Source organism: Diorhabda sublineata, chromosome 7 (assembly GCF_026230105.1).
Source record: "Diorhabda sublineata isolate icDioSubl1.1 chromosome 7, icDioSubl1.1, whole genome shotgun sequence".
NCBI classification, from domain to species: Eukaryota; Metazoa; Arthropoda; class Insecta; order Coleoptera; family Chrysomelidae; genus Diorhabda; species Diorhabda sublineata.
Window position 1 is genome coordinate 10,245,845 of NC_079480.1, and position 13,337 is coordinate 10,259,181.

Sequence of the window (13,337 nt, forward strand, 5' to 3'; positions counted from 1 at the left end):
AAAGACGTCACGTCCGCTAAACTTCCAACAGAATCTTCCAACAGAACCGGCTTCACGGTTCTTGTCGTGGACGAGTTAGTAACAGTATAAAAAACCACTCAAAAGTCTTGAAGCATGTAGAGGTAGGTCTGAATATCGCTATCTATTATTTTTGATATGTGCAAATGATTGATTGAAATTTATTGAATAATTTATAAAAAAATATCCTGTCAGTATCCTGACAAATATGAAATCATCTCTTATATGGGTGCAAGTAAAATAGTTAAACTACAAAAACATTTTCTCAAACTTCAAAAATACACCAAACCATAACATTAAAAATCTCAATATATGTTGATACTTCTTTTCCCACACCCACACACCATACTGTGTATAGTTATTTTATATTAACTATCTATGATAACGATTGAATATTGTCCACAGATCAATTACTATAAATAGTTTAAGGATTTTTACTTCAAGTAAAAATAAGTTTGAGGCTTTTTGCTTTAAGTAAAAATAAGTTTCTAATTTGATGTAAACAAATATTTTATGAATAATTGCTGGCTTGAGAAATATTTTTTTTAGTTTAAAAGTTATTTTGGCTACTATTGAGCAAGTAACTATACTTAGTATTGATATTTTTATCTTTATCTATTAATCAATAGTTCAAATTAATCAAACATTGTTTTTTCCAAAATACTCTTCATTATTTTCAATCTACTCCACAAAATGCATTAGAAAATAATTCTCGATTTAATTTTTTTCATATCCATTATTTTTTTTCCAAATCTTGTCGATAATAAGTAGGAATTTTGAACTGGATATACAAATGTAGAAAGTTATGAAGTTAACGAATTCATAATAAAACATTTGCTTAGTTATTGATACCTATTGAAGTTAACATGATTATCAATAGTAATAAAATACTGTGTCAATTTAATGCAAATTTTCAAAAAAAATATGGTATACCCAATCATCGTCTCATTTCACTTCATTTATTGTAAGCTAAAAATACGAGGGTTGCTTCACACATTTTGAGATATGGCACCACTGATGTGAATATGTCAAATATGACAGTGCTATCATAAAGTTTGACATTTTCAATCGTGAAAGTACGTGTTGCCATACGGGTGCTATTTGAGTTATAAATACTTGATTTTGGTCAAAAAATAGAATAAAATCGCAAATATTTTAGTGAGATGATTTTCTTTGACTTTCGATGTGGATTAAACCAACAGCAGTGTGCCGATCAACTCACTTCGATTTATGGTGATAAAGCACTATCTCTAGCCACCGTGTTTTCCGGATTCAATCATGGTCACACTTCGCTACAGGATGAATTTCGTGAAGGTCGTCCAAAATCGACTGTTGTGCCAGAAAACATCAGGGCTGAGTGTAACCTGATATTATAAGATCCTCATGCCATGAGCTCGAGGTATAGTTGGGCATTAGTTCCAATCGCATAGATTCAATAGTGTATAAACATCTGGCTGTCAAAAATATTTATTCGCGTTGGATACTGCATAATTTAACAATCTCTAAAAAAACTCGAGTCGGTTGGTGCAAAGAAATCATAGATCTATACATATGAACACGAAACTAAACAACAATCGACTGTATAGGTGTTTCAAGTCGAACCAAATCTAACAAAAGTTGTTCACAGAATAACCGTACATAATGCTACCGTCCCATTAAAGTAACGTAGAACGGACAATTCTAAATGGTACACCAGAAGGAAAACTAATTGCAGACGGCATTTTCCACCACGACATAGCGAGCTCTCGCACATCAGTTCAGACAAAAACGTTTTTGAACAGTCAAAACATCAGATTGATGGGTTATCCGATATACAATCCTTGTTTGGCATTTCTTCTTATTTTCGCAAATCAAAAATAAATTACGAGGTCAACGTTTTTTTACACCCGAAGAAGCGATTGATGCCTTCAAATCATATGTTTTGGAGCTACCTCAATCGGAATGGAAAAAATGTTTCAATAATTGGTTCAAACACATGCAAAAGTGTATTGACCTTCATGGAGAATCTATTGAAAAACAATAAAGCTATATCCAGTTATAAATATTTGTTTTTATATGTCTATCTCAAAACTTAAGCAGCAATCCTCTTAATGAAGTCACTGAAAGTATCAATCCACGATATATTTAAGTGAATTGTAGGTTTGTCAGGATATTTGTAATTTTCAAAAAATTGTGAATTCTAAATATCTATATGCCCTGTTTACATTAGGTAATAATAGAAATATGAAAAATTGAACCAAAACTATCCATCAAAAATAATATGAACAGACTAGTATTTAATAGTATATCATTATATCTGTTTGTAATATAAGTTTCTCCAATCTGGACTGATTGCGATTCGTTTTGAAGGATTGTTTCTTTTCATTATTCTGACAATGAAATTCAAAACTAGTCACTGATATATTTCACTCTTCATCAATTTGGGAGTTAATTATTCAAAAACAGAAGTTAGCTATCAACTCAATAGTTTTCAACTATATTCACTATAACCATATTACAAATAACTATACTTTGAATTCTGAAATCAAATTTTCCTTCAGTATTCAGTCAGACTAAAAATTGTATTCATACGATTAAAATTTACTCTGCTCTTTTGTAATGCAAGTGTCGACATTTCAATCCATTTCATGTTTTTTTTACATTAACAAATATGGTCTGATATAATCTACTCAGTTGTTATTCTTGCTTAATACTACTAAACAAATCAATATTTATCAATGTGTCCCATTTCCGCCCACTAGTCTGCTATTTTGAAATTTTGCTTTTTAATATTCATGTGTGCAAGTTAAATAAAATGCCAGTGCCAGTAAAAAATCGACAAACATTGAAAAAATATAAAAACACACACTCTCACATGGAACATATACAACAATATATTCAATTTAACAAAGTATACTCAAGCTGTGTTAGTTCCTCTCAAGATGGAAAAACTAGATATAGAGATAATTTACTTTGTTTTTACTTGCTTGTGTTCAAAATAAATAATTTAAAATTTTAAAGAACAAATTTTTTCTTCTGCAGTTCCTCCATAATTGGAAATTAGATGGACAATTTGATTGACTTCAGTATAATATTTTTGGAAATTATCCAATGTTAATATAAATCTTTTTCCTGGATAATAGAAATTATATTTTTTTGTTAATGTAATGATTATTTGTTTTCTCAATGTACTGTTCTATGCTTATTCTAAATATTTATATTCCCAGCTAATATTAGTCACATTTATCATATTTTGATATTTGGGCAGATTGAAGGAAAGTAATTACTGAGTTTTTTTCGTGATAGAATAAAAAATAATCAATTATTTTTCTAAGACAATTGCCAATATAATGGCTCAAAAGCGTAATATGCTATCCTAATAAGTTAGGCAACTCAATACACAATAAGCTGTTAAGTGGGTCAATGACTAAATGAATATTACATTTAGCTTAATTCAACAACCAAATAATCCATTTATTGAATATATAGAGATCTTACCCCCAATTTATATATTTATTAACACAATTTGATTGCGGTTTTGAAAAGTTATAGGTACTACTGCCTACAACCGTTTGTTTCTAAGATTTCCTTGTTCAAATATATAAAAATGGTAGGTATATGGTTCAACATTAGACATAAAAAAATATGAGTGGATTGTTTACTTATGTTTGGTTATATATAAAGCCTATACTGCACGATGCGTCAAATGTTTGCGCCAGTATTGGCGTTCCAACGTTAAGGCTGAGCATTGGAAAGAAAGTTGGATGCATTACTGCAACTGCACGATACGTCCGTCGTTAATAATAAAAACGTGACTAAAAAATGATGAACAGCATACAACATATAGGAATTACTTTAAAATAAATTGGATACTGGCAACTTTGGTTTTTCATTAAAAACACGTAGTATTCACTGGCAGGAAGACAAGAAATGTGTGTATTATACAACAAATGTTGGTTTCAAATTCGTTCCAATGTTGGGTCTCCTTTGCCGAGGGTCAAAAAATTATTTCCGACAATATTATGTGGCATTAAAACTTTTATAGAGGTGGATTTGAATACCAAATAAGATAGGTAATAGATGAAATAAGTCTAGTCAGTATAAATTCACATAAATACATTTTACCATCAGCAAGACTAATTCTTATACAATGCGGTCCATATGTATGGAATAAATTCAATTTCAGCGTTATTATGTACCACGTGAAAAAAACCTGAAACAGGTCGTTTTTTATTCTTAAATTGACAACTTACAGTATGAAAATATTATCCCCCTCCAGCACCCCCTCTGAATTATAAGAACCCATCGAAAATTTTAAACAAGATAGGAGACCGTGTGGCATCTTGTTGGAAAGAAATTTTAGTCTTCTGATCAGCAATATGGAGTTTTTTTACATTTTGTGCAATCATAACTAAAAATTTAATTCTTGAGGTGTTAAATTTTGATAATGTCTCTATCACAAAACTTGTAGAATGAATATAATAATGTTGCATTATATTTTTAAATGTACTTTACAACTAAATTAAATGTTCAAAGTGACCATCATTCACTTCTTGAGAATAACTGAAGCGATTTTGGAATTCTCGTACAACATTTTGTATGACCTCAGAAGTTATTTTGTTGATTTGTTTCTCAGTTATGATTGCACTAAAAAAACTTTATATTGCTGAACAGAGGATTGAATTTCCTTTCCAACAAAGTGCCACCCGACCCTTTTCTTATTTAAAATTTTCGGCGATACATACAATTCAGAGGGGTCGCTGGAGGGGGATAATATTTTCATACTATAAATTGTCAATTTAAGAATGAATATCGACCTGTTTCAGTTCTTTTTCCACATAGTACATAATAACGCTAAAATTGAAACTATTCCATACATATAGAACGCTTTGTATGTTACCTGAGTTGCTGCTTAAACCCAGCTTAAATAAAATTTACAATGAATAATTAAAACGAAACTCGATTAGATCTATGTTTGGTGATTATGTAACCGAATAAGAATTTACTGAAAACGTGTAGGTGCAATCTGGATTTTTCAAGTTATAGGTTATAGTTTTATACCACAAATATTTGATTCGAACCAACGAATTGAAAAGAGTTATACCGAGCCTTAATTTCAACGGGTACTGGAAGCAGCTATGGCCAGTTTGCATCTAACCATCCAGAAAATTTAAAATCGTGTGTGAAAACCCGCTATTCAGACTCCTACCTACACTAAGCAAAACACTGCATAGTCGGTAAAAAACTCAACAAATTCACGTTTTTGTGAGGAAAATTCGCACTTCCTTAAGTAACAACTCTTTAATAATGCCTTTTTTACGGAAACTGAATGTAATGAGGTTTAAAAACCAGCAAATAACTTCACAAAACAAATAAATCTACCCAAAAAAACTAAAAAAAAAACAAAAAAACTACAAAATAATTTGCCTACCTTACGGAGGCCTTTTTAAATGGACATCATCTCACTTTAACAGTTCGTTAGATTTATTTATTAAACTATATGCAAGAAACTAACTTCTTTTCAACAAATATTGTAAGGTAAAGTATGATGCAATGTGATGATTTACATTATATGAATTATCGCCTGCGTGAACATGTATTCAATCATAACTACTGAAATATCATAGCCATATCATATAATAAAAATTGATTTGTATCCGAATACGTTCAAGGTATCGAAATGGATCTATTACTTATCGATCTGTGTAATTATGATTATTGTTTATCGACATGTTAATTATTCCCGTCTACAAAGTAGAAAGGTGATAACTATATTGACACTGACTACTTATACAATGCGGTCCATATGTATGGAATAAATTTAATTTTAGCGTTATTATGTGCTATGAGAGAACAAGTCGATTTTCATTCTTAAATTGACAATTTACGGTATGAAAATATTATCCTCTCCGGCACCCTCCTCTGGATTATAAGCATGAGAAAGGGGGTCAAGTGGCAGCTTGCTGGAAAGAGATTTTAGTCCTCTGTTCAGCAATATATTTTTTTTATAAATTTGGTGCTATCATAACTGAGAAAATGGATTTTTAAGATATGAGATTTGGATAATGTCTCTTTCACCAAACTTAATGTGTAATGAAGATAATAATTTCGCATAATATTTAGAATGTATTTTTAATGTACTTTACAATTAAATTTCACCAAACTTAATGTGTAATGAAGATAATAATTTCGCATAATATTCAGAATGTATTTTTAATGTACTTTACAATTAAATTGATTGTTCAAAATAAACACCAATCACTTCTTGACAATAACCGAAGCTATTTTGGATTTCTCTTACAACATTTTGTAATACCTCATGGGCTCTTTTGTTAATTTCTTCCGTTATTTTAACATTTAAATAAGCAATATGGTCTGGTCTCTTAAAATATATTTTAGAAATAATCAGGTATTTTTGAATTTGTTCTGCTGAACCTTACGAAAGAATTTTTGAAGGTATTAGTCAAAAAATGGAATGAACCCTTGATATGAATCTAGTAGTCGACTATCTTTTAGGTATTTAAAGTTACTAAAAGACATATAATATTATATTATAAGTATAATATTTGTGGGCATATTAAATTTAATCATGGCTCATTTGTACGTGATTCAAAGACATTTTGATTATGATAGGTTGTGGTAATAAAACAAGAACCCAAAAGGAGGCTTGTGAAATTTTTGATAATAAGAACCTTGGTCAACATGTTTTACAGTTTACAGTTAGCAAAATTTAAAAAAAGTTTCGTAAAAATGGACATGTGAAAAATATTAAAAATCCAGGTAGAAATTTTCAATTTACTGATGAAAAAAGTTAGATATACTTATGCTATAATTCAATTGATTCTACATATTTGGACAGCATTCTATGTAATTGTAAGTGATTTTTTAATAGATATAAGAATCATAATTATTTTAAATACATATTTTTAATGTTTCTCTAATGATAAAAATTCTAAATTTACGTAAAACAATGATAGTCGGCCGATGTGCGGCCAATCGTTTTTGACAAACGCAACTAATTCATACAAAAATAATTAAAATAATTCTGATAGTAATTTGTCGTTATCATGCATTTCCTGAAATGTTCATTATTTATAGGAGACAGGCTATCAGAGCTGTATAATTATGTTTCAATTGTTTTGGTCGTGATTACCTGTAAAATTAATGTCCTTGAAATTCATGTGACATTTGTAATGGGACTATACTAACAATACATTTTTGCATCCCGTAAATAATAAGACACAAATTAACAACCTAATTCCTGCAGTAAGAATCCATTCAAATGGTATTTGCAACAGATGCACATAATAATGATCTTATACACATTTCTACACTGTTTAAATTGTACAACATTCACATACCCCTACCTTGTTGAGCGAATGTTGTTACCGGATCTACTCAAAATATGGTACGAAAATTGAAAATATGCATTAACAATCAAAAGTACCTATAAGCAAACTTAGTTCAATTACAAATCACAATTCATTCGTCGTTTAATAATAAAATATCTATGGTCTATTTCAGAAAGGTATAGAGCAATAAAATGGGGAATTCCGTCCAGTTCGGTTTAATTTCGGTGTCGGCCATAGTTGTAGGTCTTGAAATATTGTGTGTAGGATTACTTAGGTGATAGATTATACAGTTACGTTTTGCGTTCAACAGGTACCGTTTAACCTTCTATTAGTGCCTCTGCCTAATTCCAACCCTATTTCAGATTCGGCTTAACCATGCGCCGTGAGGGCAATGGTGCCTTACCCAAAATTTTTAGACCTTTATAAGTATATTTGTTAAGTTTAACGAATCAGTATTTGCTGTTAAGCCGTAAATGGTGTTCACAGTATTATAAGATTAGTAATAAAATGGCGACATTTACACCAACGAAAAGATGTTCCAATAATTCTCCACTATCAGTAAATGAAAAACTTATTATTTTGAATGTACATGGTTGCATAAAATACGATGATCCGAAAATTACTGTACAAGAAACTGTCGATCGAGGATCCCGAATGACTGGAGTTGGAAAATTCACAATTTTTAAATTGCGGGTAAGATAGAAGGTCAAGTGGAACCTCCCAAGAAAAGTCCAGGCAGACCAGTAAAAGTCCTTGATGAAGACACCAAAAGTGTAATTCGAAGAAAAGTTCACTCTTTTTTTGATTTTAAAAAAGAAATACCCACCCTAGATAAGATTTTAATGAAGCTTGGTCAGGATGAAAGTATTCCGTTGATAACTGAAAAACTCTTATGGACCACTTTGAGAAAAATGGATTTTGCCTGGGAAAAGCATAACCGTAAAGCACTTTTACTGGAAAGCGATGAAATTGTTTGCTGGCGACGAAAATACTTAAGAAGTATAAAGCAGTATAGAACAAAGTAAAAGAAAATCTCTTATCTTGATGACGCTTGGATTAATGAAGGCTATACAGTACTAAAAATATGGCAAGACAAAAATATAACCAGTGCTCACCAAGCTTTCATGGAAGGCCTTCAACGGGTATTAAGGTGCATTCAGGTAAAGGGAAAAGACTAATAATCGTCCATATTGGAAGTGAAGAGGGATTTTTAAAAGAAGGTGTGCTAACCTTACAGTCGTACCATACGGGAGATTACCTCGAGGACATGGATTCGGATGGTTTTGATCTTCTGGCTTATTCAGTAGTAACGAAAGTTATCATTTTCGACGAGAAAACTCCAAGTTCATCTTGGAGAAAACAAGAAATTATTGACTGGTTAACCACCAAAAGTATTGAATTTGAAGATAATTTGATAAAAAAAAAACCATTAGCTATAGCAAATTTACACAAACATCGATTTATGAAATACGCCGTGGATGATATAGCAGAAAAAGACGTTAAGCTACTATTTGATCAAGCCATTAAGGAGATGACACCAGAGAACTGGCGAAAAGCAGTCCAGCATGTCATTAAAGAAGAGAACAAAATGTGGGATCTTGACTACTTGATCGATCGGACCGTCGGTCGACCCGTTATAAGGAGATGACAGTTCCTCAGATGGCGAAGAATATCATGATTTTTTATAATTTAATTTCTGTATAATGTATTTTTTCTATAATGTTCAATAAAAAATATGTGTACCTAATACTATGTACATAATGCCTAATGTTTGTTCTGTTAAAATAAAATTCTTCCCTTTTTACTAGTATCCTACATTTGACATACTATTTTCAGTGTTTGTGAATGAATAACAATAGGCTAAACCCATATATTGACCCCAACCCGGGTGGCACTACCTGCATTGATAAAAAAAAATTTTATAATGATATCAATGACAAACTATGAAAGTGGCTTAAATATTCTTTGGGTGCCTTTGCATACCTTATGAGATTTTATTACTCTATACCTTTTTGAAATAAACTATAATTTGCTATTGGGTGATAATAACTTTTAAAAACCTGTCGATTTAAAAATAAACTTTGAGAATAAAAGGATCCTCTCACTCGCAGAATCCAACTGACCAGTGCTGCCTGTTATAAAACCTACGCTCAATTCCCCTATAAGAAACATTTAAGGTTGAATAAGATATTCGTCTTTTATCAGATTACAGGGTTTTCTAGCTCTTTGTTTAAAGATAATAGTCTTTTCGGAGGAAACTTTCTTAGTTAAACAATTACAAAGAGTTGAAAAAAAGTGGCATTTATTATATTGTTATATATAATATTAAATTCTTTTTTGGGTTTTGAAGATTTTTTCATTATAAGAGACAGATTTCCACATTTTCGTATTTATGTTAAAAAAGAATCGTATTCTTTTACTTAAATCACATGATGTTCCAAAATAATCATAAAACTAAAGCATATGAGTACAATATATGGTAGAATACAGATAATAATGGTTCATAGAAGGACGTAACATACTACGAGAAGTTGTACAAATTTCTGTTCTTTTATGTTGCGTTCTCGTGCAAACTCTTGAGTCTATTGAGTATCCCAAGATTAGTTTACCTAAATTCCGCATAATAGAAGCCAGACCTTTTGTCAATATGGCTGTTGGCAAATTTGTCTAGAATTCGTAACTGATTTCATAAGTTTTTAACTACTTTACGCAAATTTATACCGCATTGTGCCAAAAACGCTTTAATTTATATCGAAATGTGACCAATTTTGTAAGTGCTAAGTAAACTGGGAATGGTTGGACATATTTTAAAAATCAGTTGTAGTTTGTAAACTAAACAAGGCTAAAATTAGATAATTGTCGCATTACTAAAAAAGTGTTTGGGATTTGAAACAGCTAATTATACAGTGCTTTTCAGATAAAAGTATCCACCTTTAATAACTTTTGTAATACTGGTATTTAGAAAAAATCCAAAAACACGTCAATTTATGTTGGAAGGGGCAAGCATTATGGCTTATTTAAACTTACTGGAAAAGCCACCCCCTCACCCCTAGCAGCATCCCCTTTATTTTTTTAAATTACTTGTTATATTTTTTATGTAAAATTTGGATACTCCTCTTTGAGCTGATTTCAAAAATGTATAATACTTGTAGGTTAAAGTGGTTAGTTTATGAGATAAACAATTTTTCTTTTAAGAGCACAAATTTTACTTATTATTTACTTTTACCTTATTTGCCTGTACTAAAATGGGTTGTACAACAGTTCAAACTCTTTAATCTTTTTAACTGTGCTATTTATTATGAAGTTACAATAAGTGTTCAAAATGAGTACCATTCACTTCCATACAATGGTATAATCTATTTTGAAATGCCTCTCTGACATTGCTTAATACGGCTGGATTTAATTGTCGACATTCATTTTCTATCCTTTCTCGTAAATCATCCAGAGATTCTGGTTGGGTAGCATAAACTTTTGTTTTTAAATACCCCCATATAAAGAAGTCTAGGGGTGTTAAATCCGGTGACCTAGGTGGCCACTCCATCATCTGCCCCCTTCTACCTATCCAACGAGCGGGGAATGTTTCGTTTAAAAATTGTCGGACAGGCATAGCATAGTGTGGGGGAGCTCCGTCTTGTTGAAATACCAGTAAATCTTCGGAAAGGTTATCATCATTTTCTATTATTGTTGTAATACGTGGGTCAACCCCTTCCCTGAGTAACTCAAGATATGATTCACCATTTAAATTTCCGTTGATGAAGAAAGGTCCGACAATGTGGTCACCTAGGATACCACACCAAACGTTTAACTTTTGGGGATGTTGTGTATGGAATTCACGCATAATATGTGGATCACTTTCAGCCCAATATCTACAATTATGCCTACTTACTAAGCCATTTAATGACCATGAGCATTCATCAGAAAAGCAAATATTGTTTAACAATTGTGGATTGTTATTGATAATTTGCGTCATTGAGTCGCAAAACTCTAGACGACGATCAAAATCATCTTCATTCAACTCGTGCACCAACTTAACTTTGTATGGGTGGTACTTGAATTTATGTAGAACTCGGAAAACTGTAGAAGATGAAACACCGATCGCTCTACTTATTGATGACAACGATTGGGGTTGTTGAGCCTCTGAGCTGACTTGCCCTAAAATTGCCACTTGGATTGCTTCGTTATTTACGAGTCCCTCTCGCTTATGCACTTTATTGCAAACAGACCCTGTTGTGGTAAATTTCTCCATCAGTTGAATTACATACTTATGAGTTGCATGTCTTCCGTCATGTAATTCGTTAAATATTCTAGCAGCAGCTCTTGCACAATTATTATTTTGGTAGTATAAACCTACAATTTCAATTCTTTCTTGCAAAGAGTAAACCATTTCAGAGAAACAAAATAAATAATGTATCAAATTACACTATCAATAGTGACTACAAATTCTAGTTGACAATGTCAAACTTTAATAAAAAGTAGAGTTTTTTGTTGTTTGGATTTTTTAAGTAGAATAAATATCACAGTTAAAAAGATTAAAGAGTTTGAACTGTTGTACAACCCATTTTAGTACAGGCAAATAAGGTGAAAGTAAATAATAAGTAAAATTTGTGCTCTTAAAAGAAAAATTGTTTATCTCATAAACTAACCACTTTAACCTACAAGTATTACACATTTTTGAAATCAGCTCAAAGAGGAGTATCCAAATTTTACATAAAAAATATGACAAGTAATTTAAAAAAATAAAGGGGATGCTGCTAGGGGTGAGGGGGTGGCTTTTCCAGTAAGTTTAAATAAGCCATAATGCTTGCCCCTTCCAACATAAATTGACGTGTTTTTGGATTTTTTCTAAATACCAGTTTTACAAAAGTTATTAAAGGTGGATACTTTTATCTGAAAAGCACTGTATAAGGTGGAAATAAAAGCATTTATCCAAGAATAGAAGATAAAAGGCTAACATGGAGGAACGATCATAATATCAATCACTTGATTAGACAGACAATACTATCTACAACTTTATGAGGTATTCCTGTTCCGCAAATTACCAACTGTAATTATGCCACTCAAAAGATTACGTCTTATATTATTTTAATATAAATTGCAAATTTCACCCAATTTTAACTGACATAGCTAGAATAAAGGTTTTTAATGCCATCGGATAGAGATTAAGTTATTTCATAACTTATAATCTCATTGATAATAGTAATAGGCTATTATAAAATACATTTTTATTATTAAATTTTCTATGTGGTAGAAAATGTTAAAAACTTATTATATTTGTTCCAATTAGTGCGAATGCGCTAACACTAAATGAAAAGATGTACTTACATAGGTTCAGAGTATTAATTTCATCTTATCTAGCCTAAAACAAAACCAAATCTGTCGATTTAGTACTTAAACGATTCAACTGTAAATTTTATTAGCTCTACTTAAACCCGATGATTAAGGATAATGAGCATTGTATATAATACAAAACCATATAATTTCAAATTTCATCGACTATCAAGCGTGTATATTTGGTTGTTCTCAGCGGTATTATACTTACAATGGTACTTGGAGCATGTCGAGGAAGAAAAGCAAAAGCGGAGGCATTTTTATTGGACTGCATTGCCGATAGCTCAAGATAATGAATGGGTTCCTAAATGATAATGATCTAGACTTGCGATGTGTTGAATTCTGTTTTTTTGACACTTGAGATAAATATTCAGCCTATTAATTGTAATAATATGTGTGGAAATTTGAAATTTTTAAAAATATTAGCAAATTCATAAACTTCAAAAATCTATATCCAAAATATCCTGTCATAAATATGGAATTCATTGATTCTGGTTACTGTTCAAATTGATGTGAGTTTTTATTCGTTAGATTGTGAATGACATTGAATTTTTATAGGTTGGGTCGTTATTAATGAATCTGAATATTTATTGATTAGATTATGAATGACATTCTGTTCTTTCTCTCCACTCAGTTATTCCCACTTTTCTCCTATCCATT

At 31.2% G+C, this 13,337-nt stretch overlaps 1 protein-coding gene across 2 annotated transcripts in view; it reads left to right on the plus strand.

Annotated features, from left to right (window-relative positions):
• The window catches only part of LOC130446600 (protein Shroom-like), a 225,307-nt gene that overhangs the window by 107,348 nt on the left and 104,622 nt on the right, over positions 1 to 13,337 (plus strand). The window lies entirely within an intron of this gene.